At 41.4% G+C, this 20,045-nt stretch overlaps 1 long non-coding RNA gene across 1 annotated transcript in view; it reads right to left on the bottom strand.

Annotated features, from left to right (window-relative positions):
* LOC116157482 (uncharacterized) overlaps positions 1-18,543 on the bottom strand; it is a 349,559-nt gene extending 331,016 nt beyond the window's left edge. Inside the window, exons 1-2 of the long non-coding RNA XR_010384030.1 lie at positions 18,466-18,543; positions 17,514-17,669 (exon numbers count right to left, since the gene is read on the bottom strand). This is a non-coding gene — a long non-coding RNA (uncharacterized LOC116157482). The remainder of the gene's footprint in view (positions 1-17,513; positions 17,670-18,465) is intronic.
* Positions 18,544-20,045: the final 1,502 nt, after the last annotated feature.

The raw sequence follows: 20,045 nt of genomic DNA, 5'->3' as shown, positions 1-20,045 counted from the left end.
ACCTGGGTTACAGGGTTATCATAGTGAGAAAATCACAACAAAATACAGACCAGTAAGTAGTCAGCAAAACTGGGACGTTAAATAAGTGACGGGCAAGAAAACGGTCTCAGAGGGAGGAGGTACAATAAAATACCTATTAGAGCCTCAAGAGAAATAATGCAGATCTAAGGGATTAACTCCAAGCCCACTGACCATGCTAGGAAGCAGCTGAAAAGCTCATAAATTAAGGCCCCTTGAGCCTATGAAGTCCACATCTTCACTAAGGCTTTGCTTCTATGTGGGAAACCACAGAAGATGTTTTCTGGTTGAGGAGTCTTTTGGATCTAGCTTGAGGTAGTCCTTTGTTTAAGGTGCCTGTGGTCAGAGACTCCCCAGTAGCCTGTCTGCAAATGTACTCAAGGCCCACCCATGATTAACTCTTAACAGATGTCACAAACAAAACAGACAATAGAAAGTCAGAAAAGAGGAATGGTACTCTGAGCCAGAGGAATCCGAGAAGATGGCATGTCTGTTGTGAGATACATGTGACAATTCCACTATCTCTAAAAACAGTTAAATTATTTGGAGCATAGTAAGACATCCTCCAGTTCTAAGTGGTCATTCCTTGAGAGCAAAGATCGTAAGTTCTCAGTCTTCTGTGGTATATACGTCTCTGTTTCAGAATCAAATAGAATATAGGAAAAATTTTATCTATAGGAAGATCTGTTTTCAGGATTTCTTTCTTCAGGATTTCATTCCTTTCAGTTCTTTGCTCATTTTTTTTTAATCAATGGGAATGGAAAAACAAGAAATAAAGTTTCCAGGATGACCCCATCAACGCTTATAACTGTGACAAATTAGCTTTGGAGCAAAACCAATATAAATAAAAGTTTTCTAAAGGGGTTTGACTAATTTGGCATATTTAAGTACAGTTCAGTTATAGTTTGGTGACACAAATGCTCTACTGGGACAGGTACCTCACTGAGGTGAGGGGGCTACTAGGAGAACACTAATCTAGTCAGAGGAGGCTTCCTGGAAAGAGTGATGCCCACATTTTTAAGTAACGAACGAATTTTAAAGTACTGGATTCTTCCCATCAAGGAGAAAGGGAGGTAACACATTGAGATAGTGTCACAAATTGTTCTCCCCAGGAAAGTGGTTCTGAGATCTGGGTTCCCTGAGGATCCCTCTTGGATCAACACCTATAAGGGAGTGAGAGAACCAAGACTGAGCAAAAGAAGCAGGAAGTCTGAGGCAGCTGCAAGAGACTTCAGCCAATCCCAGAGGGAGCTCCAAAGCTGGTCCTTCAAAGATGTGCCATAATGAGGCAAACGGGCCAGGTCTTTGTAACCCCAGCAGCTATCAGTCACTAGATGCAGGCAACCCAAGGGAGGTGCAAAACTTGGGTAAGCAGCTCCCTCCACCAGAGGGCATTTCCTGGAGAGGCAGCCACCTATGAGCTGCCAGCAGTCAGCACTCCTGGTTCCAGGGAGATGGAGGATGTGGGCAGTGCACCACAGGTGTGAAAACCCACTGCCCTGCCAGCGGGTCATTCTCCAGCCTCATGAGCAAGTCTCTCTTTTGCTCCATGGTAACCTGAATAAGCCACACTATTTATTGGCAAATGTCCTGGATCTCCCATTAACACAGAAGCATTTAATTGGGCCTGCATTTCCTAGAGCCAACCTCATTTTCATACTTGAGGCCTTTCCACCAAACGGATGTTTTGGCCTGATGACAAGTTCAGAAAAGGGCTTGGCCCAAGAGATCCAGTGTTCCTGAAATGAAATGAAAACGCAATTCCCCCAAATGTGAAAGATCTGTCACCTACATGGACTCTATCAGAAGAGCAGTAACTTAATTAGAAAATAGTATGATTAATTTTGAAGGATATGTACACCAGAAATTTTATATCTAGATCAGTGTTGCCCTGTTCAAGGCACTTCGTTTTGGGAACTGTGTACTTGTTGTTGTTTTAGAAATAGGGAATCAATTAGAAATAGGGAATCAATTTCAAAGCCTATGACACAGGTTTAAGGAAGAAATATGATGACGTAGTAGAGAGAATTTAAGACCCAGACAAAAATGGGCTTGGATTCTCATGTATACCACATATTAGCTCTTTGTTCTTGGCCAAACCATTTAACCTTTCTGAGCATCCTTTTTTCCCCCTGTAAGATTAAAATAACTATTGCCATTGGATTACTGTGAGAATTAAATGAGAATATATGCATAAGATTCTGGGACATAACAGATACTCAGAAAAGGTTAGTTTCTTTATTCCTCATTTCTTCCTCTTTTCTCAATGAGAGATATCCAAAAAAAAAAAGGCAACATATATAAATCTTTCTATTTTGGAGCAGTTTTACAGAATTATAAAGTTAGCGCAGAGAATTTCCATATGCCCCCAAACCAGTTTCCCCTAGCATCAAATCTTACATTAGTGTAATACCTGTGTTAACAAGTAGCGAACCAACACATTATTACTGCCCGAAGTCCATGGTTTATTTAGGTTTCTTCAGTTTTTCCTCAATATTTTTTTCTCTTCCAAGTTTGTCTTTTTTAAAAAACCAAGCATCATTTGAAATAAATATAAGTTTTCAAAAAGGAGTTAGTATACATAAATAAATGAAGAAGCCTTGTGTGGTTTATAAACCGACATTTAGAGCCATTTCCAAAGGAGACCCAGGAATATGTTAGCTCCAGCAGCATCACTGGAATTGGAGGATGGGTTCCTAACTAATTCTGCTAGAAAACAGCGTGAGTTGGGCACCTACAAACTGCTTTTGCAAACGAGCTTAACATGTTGATTTCTCCCTCTTAATCATTCTCACATTCATCCCCTACTAATATGAACAGCCTTTTAAATCCAAGCAAAAATTATGGTGGGGACAGAAAAAGGGTCACCAAAATATATTTCAGGAGATTGGAATCCCAACATAAAGTCTTTAACTGGATTCGTGATGTAAATTTTGATCTTTCACAGATAAAATACCTCAGTGAATACCATAGACTACCCACCTCTAGTCTACGGTAAATTAACTTCAGTCTCTTTTTTAAAATTTTAATAAAATAAATTTAATAACAAGCATACCCCAAAACTTAGTAGTGATGCTTACATCCTGAGAGACTTAGCTGTGAATGAAGTTACAGGAGGCTGTGGGTTTCGCTGTAACACACCTCGCTGTGGAGGTGTTTGGACTTAACCACAATCCATCCTGTATGCTGAGACCGTGAACACCATTCTCACAGGTCCTCATTTGGCCCTTTGCATAGTTAATGTGGCCTCCTTATAGAATCCACACGCTGCTGGCCACAGGGCTGAAGCATTCAAATCACTCAAGCATGTTATAGCTAAGGATTAACAGAATCTCCCTCTATGCTTCAGAGTAATTAAAACATGCGGTTGTGGGCAAAGCTGAGAATTGGGAATACACCTGAAATTTCATAAAGACTCATTAAACCATCAAAGATAATCCTGAGCAAAACATACTTCTGTTTACTCCCTTGGTTTTTGCACAAAAACAGGACTGTTTGCTTGCCTTTTGCAAAAGTGAACACTTCTGACTTGTGCCTTTTATTTACAGAATAATGAATAAATTCTTTTGGATAGACATTGTCTTCAGATTATAAATTCTGTGCTTTAATGTCTCAGAAAGACAACAACGCTCAGTGTACAGAGCTGTTCAGCTCTGGGAGCAGAGCCTCAGAGAAGTGGGAGCAGCCTCTCCTGTTTTATTTTACAACACAGTTCAGATTATAACTCAATGCTTTTGCAGAAAGAAGAATCCCATAACCTCTATGGTCAGGCCTCTCATGCTGCCTTCTATGTCTGCTGCTAACAAGGCTAATGCCACCGCTACAATACTCATGTCACACTGTTTCCTGACCACAGCTCTGTGCTTAACCTCCATTCATATAGCAGACGTGCCCATGCGGCCCCCAGACTCATACGGAGGAGGGACAGATACGCCACTGTTCTGTTATTCCTCTTAATCCTGAAACTGACAAATTTTTCCCAACTCTTCTCAATAATTCTCTAACCAACAAAGGAAGAGACAGTGGTTAAAGAAAATTCACAGGGAACACAAAAGGAGATGCAAATGGACAGGTGCTGTTAGTCTGGAAAACCACTGAGAATACTTTGTAGATCTGCTATCAATTCCTGAATTTCAAGTAGTTTTAGTAATAAAGAAGCATTTCCCTTTGACAAGTTAGAATAGGGAATGGGGCCCCACTCTACCTGTTCTTTGTGGCCATGTGCAGGCATGGATGTACCTCAATGGTCACACGCAAGACTTACTTGTGGGCTCTACTCATCATGGGTCTATGATTCTTTTGTAAGAGAGACAGTGTGAATTCCTGTTTCTCTAACCGATATGAGAGATGACTCAATGAAAACTGAAGAAGTACGGACAAGGCCCATGTAAATTCTGCATGCTCAATCACGTTTTCGCACCTTATTTAAATAATTTGCAAGACTCATTGGGTTGCTTCTAATGCCTGCAACTCAACACGAAGCAACTACAACAAAAGTAGTGTTTAGTAGAGCTGTCACTGGGGGTAAAGGTCGTCAGTAGTACAGAAAAAAAGAACCAAGGCGCTTCACCCCACAAGGATACTAGAGTTCTTCCAAAGGTCAGCTACAGTGGGGCATGCAGAATTTGTTCACCGCATCCATTATGTGTATCAAGGGAGTGTGGTTTTGGCCACATTTGTATGATTAAGGAGCTAATGAATCACCTTGCAGTGGCTGCCCTCTGAATTAGACCTGCTTGATAGTTCCTGCCAGAGTCAGTGGTTTGCAAAAATCAGCTGCTTATTATACGCAGTCAATGCAACACGCTGTCAATGTAATACATTAGGTTTAGTAGGAGCTTGGACGAGAATGAATTTTAAAAATTACTCTTAAACTTATAAATTTAAAATCCTCATTTATAAATAAATGAAAATTTATAGAGTATTTGTTCTCAATACATTGTCTCAGACAGGGCACTATGCTTAATAACAACTCCAATTACTTTTCAATTGCTTTATCTTAACGTACTTCTCTCCAGCATCAGAAATCGTGACAATGAATTCATACATGAGAACTTTAAAATATGATATGATAAACACCTTGACTCCATAGTTGCTTACTGACTTCAATGAAATGAACTGTTAATATTTAGAAATTCAATACTCATCTCTCAGTACTAAACTCAACTAAAAACTAGAAAGGAGAACAGGTTTCCAGTCAAAACTGGCCCCTTACGCTTTTCATATCCATTAAAGTGAAATATTCCACAGAAAGGCGACAGTAGGCTACAGGTTTGAAACTGGACCCTTATCTCTTCCAATTCTATCCATGTAATTTACGTAACATCACACAACTTCAGGCACCTCTTCAGGAAAACAAGGTTAACATCTTTCTCATAGAGTTGTTTCAAAGATTGGAAAGGAAATTGCATGTAAAGAAACTTAATAATGAGCACTCATTCAATCAATATTTTTAAATCTAAATCTTTCTACTCTTAACTTTCAACCTGTAACAACAGAGAGAGGCCAAGGAATTTCTTTTGACCTAGAGAGGGCCAACTCAGGACCTCAGTTTCCTTCACATCCTGAATCTGCTCCTTATCCCTTCCCTAACCCTATGCAATACACATCACCACAGATCACTCTAGCAAACATTTCTGCTTTTCGTAGAGCTAAGACATCCACTTAAGATGACCAAAAAAAAAAAAAAAAACAGAAGACCAAATGTGTGTAAGGAGCTAAGAGAGAAGTTTCCTACAAGCAGCAGATGTGACTTACTCGTTTTTGCAACACAGATGCACATAGACAGACACACACAAAGCAGATGCTTCAAGACATCTGCTGGGTAAAGGACTTTTGGATGCCTAATCACATAACCTCTTGAGCATCATCTCTCAAATTAATAATACCTGCTTGACAATGCTATTGGCAGTATCAATCAGAGAATGTGAAAATGTCCACAACAGGAGCTGGGCTATATGTGATATGTTATTTAAATCGTCGATGTGAACCTCAAGCTTTTCCCATACAATTGGCAAGCTAATAAAAAAAAATCTTTCCCCAAAATTGTGTCCAAATCAAAATTTGCCTGTCATACATTAAAGGTACAAATCTGAGTGTTTTACACTATATTCAGGCTCTCCTAGACAGATATATAACATCATCGTTGGTCATCTCTTATCTCTGAAGTACAGAAATCGTCTTTGAAAGCTCCCAATCTGCCATGAATTTGACCTACTGTTTTGTGACTAAGACAAGGCCTCATTCTGAATCACCAGCTACCTACCCATCAGTCAGAATCACTTCATTAAGACATAAACCGCTAATGCTTCATCATAGTCTATATTCAGGACAGAACATTCTTACTTTCACACAGCACAAGAGAATGAAGAGAGACCTGACACTTGAGAAGAGTGCTTTGGGCAGGCTCGTCCCTTTCAAACAAATGTCTCGTGATGAATTCCTTTCTCCAGAAGACTGCCAGGAAGTTTGAAGCTGCTCTCACCCTGACTCTTAGAATATTTCTAAGCCATATAACTTTCACTATGGTCTGGTCTTCAAAACATTTGTGTCTTAACTGCCCTGACCACTGACTGGCTCAGCCCAAAGCCAATTCCACCGTAAGTTAGTTTCCTACATGCAGGGTTAAGATTCAAACAGTGACCACTCAGTGTGGCACAGGGCAGCAATTAGTCAGAAGGGATGCTGACTGAGGCCACCCTGCTCTGCCTCCAGCTGTGTAGCTCTGGGGAGGTGGGCAGGGGGAAGGTCAGGATGACAGCTGGGTGATGGGCATCACTCAGGAAGCTCTAGACGATTACTATTTACCACCAAATAAGGACCAATTTCCATATCTTAACAGCCAGTGAGGCCATCCCTGTGCTTTCTTCCAAGAATGTACCCTAACGGACGGGAAATCAGGGAAATGGAAGAGCCCAACATGTAAGAGGCTACTTAACATTCCCCAACGTTAGAAGACAATTGTAAGGTCAGAATTATGAGAGTCTTAAAATCTTTAAATACAAATTACCTGAGAGAGAAACTCCTCAAGTCATTTGGACCTGTTTTCACAAAGGGAACCTATGAGTTGAAGATGCAGCCAGTGGACACTGTGAAAAGCAGGGCAGAGCTTTGGGAGGAGGGAGAGACTCTGGCCCAGAAGATTGCAGAGCTGAGGGGAACAGGGAAGATGGGAAGGTCCTGGGGTGGGCTGAAGTCCTGAGGAGCACAGACACTATATTTGATGATGCCCAGCTAACCCAAACACCCCTTCTGGCCAAATGATTTATGCAAGTTTGTGCTAACAAAATTCAACCACAGTACCCAGGCTGATGCCATTCCCAGTTTAGGTTTCCCCCCCATTATTCTAAATAAAGATCAGTGAGCAAATAAATTCAATGCTGCCAAGCCTTCTCTAACCTCTTTTTTAAAGACACATTGATCCACAGTTATTTAAAGGTAGGGCTTTTAGTGGCCAAAATCTCTTACAGAAATTTGGATTCCTTGTAAGCAACTCATTATACCATTTTTTAAAAAAAAGATGTCTAAGGAAGTGGCTCAACTGAACTCTTGTGAAATAACCACAGATGGTTAAAAGATGAATGGCCCAGACTTGCAGAGCCATATAAATGAATCGCTACTAACAAAATGTGCTTTTTTCAGAAAAATCCGACTATCTTACAAAGTGGATTAGACAGTTTCATAACCCTCATTCTGATTTGAACTAACTTCACGTTCACTGGGAACAGAAGAGTAGAGGGGCCTCTGTAATTCAATAAAGCTTGTGAGCATTCTGATCTCTGTCAATGTATCTCTGACAACGAAAATAGTTTATTTTAGTATCACTCTGTGAACAAGGTTTCGCGTGCCAGTAGGACAGTTTATAAGCTAATTAAATTCAGTTATATTGGAAAACCTTTTCTCCCTGGCTTTCCAACGCATTTGATTTTAACATCGTACTACACATTCTTTAATATTGATTATTTTTCTAATGGAAGTATCGATCCCACCATGTAGGTGTCATTACTTTTCTCCAATTGAAAAATGTTAAAATCTTAGTGTTACCTGTCGCCTAACACCCGATGTATATGTGGATAAGAATGAGGTATCTTTTGCTAGAAAGCTGTTTATGTGGGGGGTGGGGTGGGATGGGGATTAAAAACAAAATAATCTTGTAATACAGTATTAATATGCTTTTTTTTTTCTCTTTCAGTTCTACTTGTAGTCTCCTACCTGAATGACTTGTGAAAGGGCCCAGTTTCATCATTACAGAAGAGCTGATTACTAGAGAGTGGGGAAGAAGAGGGCAAAAGTCCAAGAGTTAGTTAAGTTAGTACTTAAGCGGGGAGGAAAAAAAAACTTTAAAAAAAGGTCACGAAAGTTAGACAGTTCTGGATGAAACACACAGAAAAGCTGAACATTGCACACAGTCTGGAGATCAGCACATAGGCAGCCAGTGGTTGAGCTGAGACAGTCACACTGGAGATTTACTTGAGAGACAGGATGCCAAGATAACAGGGTTGCGTATGAAAAGACACGAAGAAGAATCTGTTTCCTTCCAAATAGGCACTCCTAAATCTTGATGAAATAAGACTGACCAACCCAGATTCTGGAGGCTGGCTTGTGGGGTTCAAACCCAGCTGCAATCATCTCAAGAAAATTTCTTAAGTCTCCACATGCAAAGCAAAAATACGGAGAAGATCTACCCCACAGGATTGTTATTAGGATTAAAGAAATAACTCTCCTAAGTGTTTAGGAAATAAGTCCCTGGCAAATATCTGATGCTATAATTTTTATTAAATAATAAAAGAAAATAAAAGATCTATGAGATGTGTACATAACTAGGAATCATCAATTTCATGTGACCCATTCACATTAGAACATTCCATCCGCCAGGTGCCTTCTTCTGGCCCTATTTTAATTAGTGCAAGCGTCCAAAAGACTGAAGGTCACAATCTTCCGAATCCCTGAGACCCTGCGTGTCCATGCCTACAACAGCAGGGGCACCGCTAATCCTAACCTCCAGCCCTTCAAGGAAGCAACACGAGCAGTCTAACAGGAAATGGGATTAAATTAAGGTCGTGCCAGTATTTCCACATGCTTATTTTCAGTACAGTTTAATTAACGTTTGACATGAAGAGAGCTATTTCTGTTCATCTATTCAGAGCTGGTTATGGAGGGAAAAAAACTGAAATGGGCTGTTTCAGTCAATTTGTAACAATATAGTTGTACAATTAAGCTGGAAGCATACAAAGAAAGTTAGTCTATATAATTTTTCCTCTTACAGAGTTATGCATTAGAGAACAAATTGAGGTCTCAGATAGGATAATGTTCAGGCAAACCAGTCAGAGGGGAACAGGGTAGTTTCAAAATGTTCGATGTGGACTCAATGTCCAAAGTTCTAATTGTGTCTCTATTTTATTAGTGATTCATTCTAAAAAGCCACAGAATGGTCTAACTGAACTAATTAATGCACTACTGATCAGCTACTTATTGCTGGTATTATGCTTAACATCCTTATAGATGATCAACATACATAATTACATTTAATAACCAAAGTGACAGAAACTAAATAATTATCTGCAGAGGATTTGGATACTCTAGTCATGGTTATGTCCACATGGGAATGGGTACCATATATCAGGAAAACGTCCAGGAGCCATTCAAGCTTCCTCAAAGGAGTTGAAAAGAACGTGGATGTGAATTCTAAATCGTTTTTCTCCCCAGCCTCGAAGAATCCCATCAAGTCACAGAGTTCACACATCCCCTTCTCTTGGCCTGAAACCGGAGATGGCTACAGAACTATTTATTCATCTGCAGTGCACCACCTCCATTTGTCAGCTGGCCTGAGTGGGAGGACGATGGCAGGACCTGTTGGTCACCTAGAGGGCAGCAACGAGTTCCAACGAGGCCGAAGGAGGGGAGCGATAGCCTCACCGTGTGTGCCAGGAAGCTGCATCTTCCCGCCCACATGGATGCATATGCAGCCTCTCGGCACCTGGACCAGGGCTTTGGGCACCATCCATTATGCCAGTGATCACACAAATCTCCAGCTTCCTGGGGAGCTAAGGTGAGGAATGCTTAATTGCACTGCAAAATAGCTTTTGCAGGAACAGATGTAGCCTTTCACATTCTGGTGACTTTGAGGGGGGCGGGCGGAGAGAACAGGGGAGAGAGGAGAAGGGACTGCAAAAGAGAAGAAAGGAAGAGATGGAGGAGTGAAGATACAAAACCTACTAAACTTCTGTCGCGCTTTGCATCTGTCTCTATCACACAAGTGACACTGGGAGAATTAGGGATGGCCTGGGGTAGGGATGTGATTGTCATTTGAACAACATGCCTCCCTAGATTTAGTCACTGAATGAAAACAGCATATACCTTTTTTCCAGAACATCATTAAAATATAACTGACGTTCCATAAAATGCACATACTTAAAATGCACAACTTGATGAGTTCTGATATCTGGACACACCATGAAACCGTCACCACAATCAAGATAACAGACAAATCCGTCACCACCAAAAGGGTCCTCAGGCCCTACTGTGACCCCTCCTTTCCTCTCTGTCCTGTTCCGGGCAAACACAATCTGCTTCCAGCACTAGAGACTACTCTGCGTTTTCTAGGATTTTATACAAGTGGAATTGTATGGACTCTCTTTTGTCTGGCTTTGAGGGTAGCTTATGCTTTTTTTGTATTTTCCATTTATTTAGTTATTTTTTTAAATTTTATCATTGTAATAATACTCACTTAAAAATGTGTAAAGAGGGTAGATCTCTATATTGTTAACTACACAATACAGTGTCACTGACTGCACATACAGTGTTGTCCAGCACATCTCCAGAGTTTGTTCATCTTGCTGGACTGAAACTTTATGCTCATTGATTTAGTAATTCCCCATTTCCCCCACCCCCAGGCCCTGGTGACCAACATTCCACTGTGTCGTTCTATCAATGTGACTACTTCAGATACCTCACATAAGTGGAATCATACAGTATTTGTCTTTCTGTGACTGGCTTATTTCACTTACCATATGTCCTCAAGATTCATCCATGTTGTCGTATATCGCAAAATCTCCTTTTTAAAGGCTGAATAGCATTCTGTTGTATGAATATACCACATTTTCTTTATCCCTTTACCTGTCAATGGACATTGAGGTAGTTTTCATATCTCGGCCCTTGTGAATAGTGCTGCAATGAATGTGGGAGGGCTAATTATCTCTTTGAGATCCTGATTTCAATCTTTTTGGAATAAACACCCTGAGATTGCCAGAATATGTTAGTTCTATTTTTATTTTTTCAATGAGCCTCCATAGTGTTTTCCATAGCAGCTGCACCATTTGCATTCCCACCAGTAGTGTCCAAGGGTTCCAGTTTCTCCACATCCTCACCAACACTTATATTTTGTGTTCTAATAATAGCTGACAAGTATGAGGTGGTATCTCATTGTGGTTTTGGTTTATAAGTCCTTGATTAGTGACCTTAAGCATTTTTTCATATTCCTGTTGACTATCTGTACATCTTCTTTGGAGAAATGTCTATCCAAGCCCTTAGCCTATTTTTAATCAGGTTATCAGGGTATTTTGCCATTGAGTTGTAGAACTTTCTCTCACACCTATCTTTTGCCATCTTTCTCTTCCTTTTTCTTTAAACAGTTTTAATTCTAATACTCCACAGTCAATGCAAAAATATTTTTAACCCAGTCACACAAACCAGAACTTTACACAGTCCATATATTATAGTTAATTTGATATCCTGGTAAGGAAAATATAAATGTGTTAACCCATCCCCTTCCTCACACAGGAATCATGGTGGACCCTGGTCACAATAGCAGAGTACGTTATCACAGGAGACAAGTAACAGAGATACACGCTTGATGCTGGAGACCACCCATTTAGCACACCTACGTGAGTCCCTCTTGGAAAAAAAATCAAAAATGGTACCTGTCACTTTACCATTAGAACTTCACATTAGGGATTTGGCTTCAACCTATGAATTTTAGGGGGAAACAAACAGTCTCTAATAACTTCTCTCCTGAATTTCAGGCCATCAGTTAAACTGAGATGAGACAATCATGAAAAATAACTGAGAAAAGAGCACAAGTGAAAGCTAAGGAGATTCTGTTAAAGGAAGTTAGAGACCTACTCCCTACCCTGGGTCCAGAGCTGGCTCCAAAAGCCATGTTTGAAACTCCAGTGCTGGGATCAGATCTGCTCACTGGAATTGTGGCACAGCTGGATGGCCTGGGAGACCAGGCCTGCATGCTGATGGCCATACATACTAAGTCTTCAAATGTCAGAAAGTCCACTAGAGCAACTAGTTCTTTCCCAATCATGAAGTCACTTCACAAACTGAGTATAACTTTAGAGAAGGAAAGTAACCCAATGCTAAAGAAAATAATTAGCATGAAACTAAAACCTGAGAATCACAAGTATCTGACTCGGGGGTACAAACACATAGTTCTGCAAACACAGAAATTCTCACCACCACCAAAACCAATGGACCAAATGGTCATTCTGACTCTTACAAAAGAAAAATTTCTCAGCAAAACAACCCCATTCCCAAGAATATTCATGCCAAAATCAGGTGCATGAAAGAAAAGTCAACTTAAGGATGGACCAACAAGCACATGAAAAGATGTTCTACATCCCTAATTGTTGATGCAAATCAAAACTGCAATGAGGTATCGTCTCACACCAGTCAGAATGGCCACCATTAAAAAGTCTACAAACGATAAATGCTGGAAAGGGTGTGGAGAAAAGGGAACCCTCCTACACTGTTGGTGGGAATATAAATTGGTGCAGCCACTATGGAGGACAGTATGGAGGTTCCCTAAAAAACTAAAAATAGACTTACCATATGATCCAGCAATCCCACTCCTGGACATATATCCAGAGAAAAATATAATTCAAAAAGACACATGCACCCCAATGTTCACAGCAGCACTGTGTACAATAGCTAAGACATGGAAACAACCCAAATGTCCATTGGCAGAGGACTGGATAAAGAAGTTGTGTTATATTTATACAATGGAATACTATTCAGCCATGAAAAATAAAATAATGCCATTTGCAGTAACACGGATGGACCTGGAGATTGTCATTCTAAGTAAGCCAGAAAGAGAAAGAAAATGCCATATGATATTGCTTATATGTAGAATCTAAAAAAAAAAAAAAAAGACACATACGAACTTATCTACAAGATAGAAACAGATTCACAGAGAACAAACTTATGGTTACCAGGGATTCAAAGGGGGTAGGAAGGGATAAATTGGGATTTGAAAATTGCACCTCTTAGGGAGTGATGGAAATGTTAGCTATCCTACTTGTGGTAGTGGTTTCATCAGTGTATATGTCTATCAAAGTTCATCAAGTTGTACATCTGAAATATGTGTAGTTTACTGTACAGGAACCATACCACAATAAAGGTGGTATAGTTAAAAAAAATGATGGATATTTCGTGGTAACCTATAATGAAAATGAACATATATAAGTATGACTAAAACACGCTATACACCAGAAACTTACACATTGTAACTGACTATACTTCAATAAATAAATAAAATAAAATTAGGATAATTAAAAGAGAAAAAAAGAGGATGGGGAGAGATTTTAGAGGACAGCCTAGCAACCCTGGAAATGAGAGCAACAGTGTGGCCCTGGGGGAGTCACGTCCCATTTCAGGACGTATTTCTCCTTCTGTAGAGCAAGAAAGTCAGGCCGGAAGGCCTGTCCTTCCTTCCCAGCTCCAATTCTTAGCAAGGCACAAGAGGAGGCAGCAAAGTACAAAGAAACAGACAATAGGACCAATAAGGTTCAGACTGACCAGTATCTATTTGTGGCTTTAAAAAACCAATACAAACAAACAAAAAAACCCTCAAGATCTAAGGTCTATCCTAGCCTACAGAGGACAGCCAGATTGAAATCTCAAATGGGACACTATCCAAAAAAATCACAGACAAGCCATTCTGAGTCTGGGCTAAGACTCTGAGCCATCCACCAAGAAACTGAAGGAGACGGCTCCAAGAGCCAGGCTGCTTTTAAAGCGGCGCCTCTACTCCAAACAGCAGAACAATTCCACCTGACCTTTTCCTTTATAGTGATGGGTTAGAGCTATAAACCTGCCAGCACCCTGGCCTTGCTGGCATCCACACTGCAAGGTCACTGGCCTGTGAAATACATTCTGTAGTGTCGATGAAAACAAGGCAAACCACAGGGGGCCGGCATGCAGTGAAGCACCTGGGAGCAGATCTCAGGGTCGCTCTCTCCCCATGACATTCCACCACTTTCCTGCTCTTGGTTGAAGACAGTAATGTTTAATGGTTTGGAAGATTTTCTCTGCTTTTTTCCTTAATATTTTAAGGAATTTAAAGGACTCTCCTTAGAAGAATATTTTCAGAACAAAAAGGAGTAAGCATTGCTAAAATTAGTAAAGAACGGTTCTCAAACTCAAGCATGCATCAAAACCACCTGGAGGACTTAAAAAAAAAAACAACAAAAAAACCCACAGATTACTGGGCCCCACCTCTACACTTTCTAATTCAGTAGGACTGGCGTAGGGCCCAAGAATTTTGGTACTGATGCTGCCAGTCTGGGGACCACACTCTGACAATAACTGCTTTAAATCAACCATCATCAACAATAATAATAGTTAACATTTGTCATGGGCTTACTATGTGCTAGACACAAAGTGCTAAGTGACTTACTCACATCAATCAGGTTATTCAATCCTCCCACCAGCCTTCGAGGTATTGTTATTACCCGTGTTTCACAAGTGAGGAAACTGAAGTTTGAGGAGATTATGAAAAGCAGAACAGATAAAAATGCCAAGTCTCACGGTGATCTCTGCGGAGACTGAGGTGGCACACAGGCTACTGAATAGGTCTGCATTTGGGATCTGAAAATCACCACGGAGCAAGTGGAAAATGAAAGAGACAAGTCTATGTGGAAAATGCCTGGGTTTTCACAGGAAATGAGCCAACAGATCCAACACCCAAAAAGCCATCATGATCTCTAACTGCTTTCCAGTACCAGGACCTCACACCCTCCAGCCTTTGGGACCAAGTAGGTGGTGGCAGTATTGTTACTGCTGCTGTTACTGTTGGAGTCAATATTGTTATCATTGTGATTGGACATCTGGTTGTCCCCAAATGATACCATTTCCCTTGAAGCCCTCTTAAAGTTTTGAGTTGTTTTGGTTTTTTTTTCATTTTTTTTCCTTCCATGTACTTGGAAACCTAGAGTTAGGGTACATGTACCACAGTAAAGAATGCCAGGGACTGAATACAATAGAAATTTCTTCCCTGCTGATGTAAAGTCAACCTAGTGACCAAGAAAAAGCAGCAAATATTCAGGACCCTAGGGGTCCTTCCACTTAGTGAGCTGTCATCCCCCAGGGCCTGCGAGACCTCCGGGCATTCTCGGCGTCCACCAAGCAGACAAGAGGGAGCGTGAACACGGCACGTGGAAGGTTTTCACAGGACAGGCCGGGAAAAGTGCCAAGCGTGCATCCATCCTCATTCTGTTTCCTAGAACAGCATCCCGTGACCACACTTAAATTACAGAGAAGGCTAAGCAACATAGTTTATACCCCCAGGAAGAAGCACTGATGGGATGGACGCATATCTAGGCAGTGTTAGCCATAGGAGAGCTCCTTCCAGACCATTTTTTGTCTTTCCTTCACTCTAAAACCCTTCAAGTCCTTAGCTTCAGACTCTCCCCCACGCTGACCGACCTCTCAGGAACTCCCCTTCATTCTCCAGTGAACTGAGCACCTAGTTTACTGGCTTTCTCTCTACGTCTTTATCATTCTTGATGCCTTCAATATCTCCATGGATGAGCCATTCAATATCTCGGCCTGTTTCCTGACCGCCTCACCTCTAGTAAGCTCCCCCCCCCCACCCCGTCTCACCTCTACCCGCTTTCCTACCAATCCCTTAATAATAGCAGAACCACTTCCAAGAATTACAAGTTCCTGCTCACCGACCACCACCTTCTGTCCTTCCAGGGCACTGACAGAATTTTTCCCCATCTCAAGACTGCCTGACTTCATGAAAACCTCTGATCCACTGACTCCAACAGTGTTCACCACGCTCACCCCACCCCCTTCCTCACTCGCTTGGTTACCCAGCTTATCACCTGAATAATCACGCCTCTAAACACACGTTAATTCCCTTACTCCTCGCCCACGGTACCCCGTTAATGATAATCACCTCCAAAAACTCCAAACCGGGCTGACCTGTACCAGCTGCCCCCCTCGCTCGTTCTCAATTAGCTGAACATGTTCCTCACAAATATTCCAGTTCTTCATTCTCGTTCTAATTACACTCCTTCACCTACTTAAAAGTTCAGCTAGACCAAGAGGTAGCCAACAACAGCCCACATGAGCCAAATCCAGCTCAATGCCTGTCTGTGTACATGAAGTTTCTTGAAACACAGCCACGCTCACTGGTTGACAAGTGTCTACAGCTACTTTAGTGCTACAACCGCAGAGCTGAGAAGTTGTGACAGAGACCGTATGTCTCCCAAAGCATCAAATATTTACCACCTGGCCCTTCACAGGAAAAACTTAACCAGCTTCTTGTTTAGACGATCATGTTCAGCTGAGTTTTAATGGTCATAAAAAGTGTCGTGCATTTTTAAAAACTTATTAAAAGGTGATAATTTTTAAATGCTTCAATTAAAGCTATAATATTCAATTTTCTGTTAAATAATTCATAAAGCCCCTGATGCCCCAAGATAAATATGACGGTACATGGTTTACATTATGCTAATTCAATTTACTTTTTTTCCCAGTACTTTAAATCATCATTGCATTGGAACTTACAATAGTCCTGTAATGAGGGTGGGGTAGATATTACAGGCTCAGTTTCAATGACAAGAGGAGAAGTGAACTGAGGCATGGAGATTAAGTGCCACCCCATCAGATAACTGCACCTGAGCAGGGATGAAAACTCCAGGGTCTGGCTCCTCACCAGCCAGCGCCGTCTCATTCAGTGCTGCTAACTCTCAAGGGAGAAGGCACCTGCCCTTGTGGAAACACCAGGTTCTCTGTCCCCATCACCATGCCCATGACAGGGCTCTGTATCCAGAAATCGCTGACCCCCCAGCCCGAGGCCAGCATGCTAACTCCTGGCACACTGCGGGGCCTGGGGTAAATGCCTACACAAGACGTCAGAGTGCAGACAGCACCACACCAGTTCGAGCAGGGGGAAAAAAATCACCGCCTTTTCTGCGTAGAAACCCTGAGAACTTGGAAAGTCAGGGGGAAACTGTTTTGTCAGTTGACCTTCCAGCTATTTATGGTTCACCTAGAACAAGGTCAGCTGAAGACTTCCAATTGCTTTGAAAGTGAGCAACAGAACTGGGATTATGTGATTATGTTTAACAGACATAAATCTTAAATTGGGAGACAAAAAAAAAATGACCATGCATGACTTCCGTGGCAGGTCATTTAGCCACAGCTGAATCTGGCTTCAGAGCCTGCCGCCAGCCTCGCCAAACACCCACCATGGCGCCTACCTTCTAGAACGAACAGTGCTCACGGCTCCTCCTCATCCACCATCCGCAGGGACTCATCCTGCCAAGTGCGCTGCTCCACACCTCTCAGCTCACTGAGCCACATCCAGCGTTCATGCACGTTGCACACATTCGAGACACTCCAGGGAGAGGCTCTGCCTGTGTCAAACAATAAAGAGATGACTCCTAACTCCCCGTCACTTTCCTGTTAGGACAAATGCACCACTGGAGCCCAGCTCCCCGCAAGCACATCTCCCAGACTGCCTCCCTCCTCAGCCTTTGTCCCTTGACCTCTTCTCCTTCAAACACCAACCTGCCCCTAAGGTACCACGGAGGAAAAGTGCTGGGCTAGGTCATCCCTCCAGTGTGTTCTGAAAACTAGGAGAGGAACTAAATACTCAATCTCTAGGATCATTTTCTATTGCAAGTTGCTAGTAGGAATAGATCTGCCATCAACCCTGATTCCAAACCGAAGTCAAAATAAGCTAATGATATGAACACTGTACCTCAGTTACTTCCCTCATCTGTGTCCTTCCGTCATTTCAAGGAGTCCAAGTTCTTGAAAGTAGCAACTACGTCTTACCATTAGTATCTCTAGCCCTAGCAAAGCACCGACACTGAAGACACACTCAACACTAGCTTAATTAACATTGCTAGACTGCAGAGAGCTGTGGAGTTACAGCTGCAGGTCACGTGCTGTCTGACCAAAATGCAGTCCTACACAACGTTGGTTTCACCTAGCTGGATCACCGTGGCCAGAAGTCCTATTTACAACAATACTTTCATCCTACCTCAAAGGCTACTAGCAGTGGCAATAATACTGAAAATGCTCCATGAAGTAATGTGTTGACAGCATTTTAGTACTTTTTTCAGTGTGTGTGTTTTTTTTTCCCCTGAATACAGGACCTAGCTGAGAATAGAACACTTTATACAACAGAGCTGGATTTTCGCTCACCTGGACTGGCTGTCCAGTCATCCCTTCAGGCAATTCTAACTGTTGTTCTCATGTGTGGTCTAAGCAGACAGAGTTATCACAAGCTACAGGGTGACTACTTGTGAAGCAGCCCAGGTCCCAAAGCAGCACAAGCCAGTCTGCAAAAGAAAATGAAAATTCCTGCTGCTGCTGGTGTATAAGGTTTCCGGGAAAGGCACCCTATTTCTGAGATGTTCTTCACAGATAGCATTGCTGGGACACTGCCTTTGTCCTTGAAAAAGTAGCTTTTTCCAAAAGCACCACTAAGCAGTGCTGAGCTCCACGAAAAACCTAAGGTGTCAACTCCAGTAATGTATATCTTATAAATGGGCACATCTTATAAATGAACATTACGATTCAAGACACAGATTAAGCATTAATAACAATGAATAAATAAGACCCAGAGGAGGACACATGAGCTAGACCTGCCCTTATAAAAGATACACACATTTGTATTTTCCATGTATTCATTTTTTTCTTTTTTAATAAGATTCCAAATCCCCCTAAGCAGACACTTTATAGTAAATCAACAAAAAAGAAAAAAGAATTATTGCACATATTTTCACATCCTTCATAAGATACATGGGAGCGTTCCTGTCTGACTTGTTTTTGTTGTTATTCCTGGTCTCCTTTACTAAGGAGGATTTCAGTCTGACCTAATTCAAAAGCTACACTGCACTCTCTTTCCCTACCTTCACTCATACCTTTAATGACTAGGAGTTAGAAAACATGCCAAGAAAAGGGCTCTTTAAATAATCAGAGTGTTACTTGTTACTTCAAGTAGTTAACAGGTCTTTTAAATGAACCTAGGATTTTTAATTCTTGACAATCCCAGAAAACTATGTCCAAAGCAAAAAGTCACCTGTTTTATCATTAACACTAAACATTTCTGTGATGCTGTAGAGAAAGAAAAAAAGTTAGAATTCAGTTATGTTTCTGGAAATATTTTGAATCCTTGCAAGCACATGTTACATCCATTATAGATTAAAAAAAAAAATCCTTCTGGGTCACGTCTCTGGAGATATATTAGTGGCTTCTTGTGCATAAGCACGTGCATTGAAGGCAAGCTGATACAATGACCTCCATGGAACTGTTAATCAAATCTTGCACAGAACCAGGGCTCCAGAGGTGATCTTATTTCTTGTCAAAGAGAGGCAGTTCTGTCTCAATTAGTACTCAGTCTCAGAAACCACTGGCAGAAAACCACATAATCAAAAAGACAAAAAAATTTAAGGCCTTTGCCAATTCACACACACAAAAAAATGAAAGTAGGTAATTAAAGATTAAAAATACCCTGGAATCTTAATGTGGCAGTATACCATGATACCATGGCAACACGCTCTCCTATGTAATGAAATTGATAATTAGGCTGTGAGCTGGCAAAAGGTCAGAGCAAAAGGATTGACAAGGCCTCTCTCCACAGTCAACACCCTACCTGGCCTCTTTCCTCCTGAGCCTGCCAATGGGAAACACTTAGAGGTCGATCTGTGGAAGAACTCTGACTACAGCTGTTTTGAATGCAGGGGGAACGTGGAGGCTTCGATAGCACGCGTTCCCAATCA

The sequence above is a fragment of the Camelus dromedarius genome, chromosome 15 (genome assembly GCF_036321535.1).
Source record: "Camelus dromedarius isolate mCamDro1 chromosome 15, mCamDro1.pat, whole genome shotgun sequence".
Lineage (NCBI taxonomy): Eukaryota > Metazoa > Chordata > Mammalia > Artiodactyla > Camelidae > Camelus > Camelus dromedarius.
Note: the sequence above shows the minus strand (reverse complement) of the source record. Positions and strands in the feature narration are given on the sequence as shown.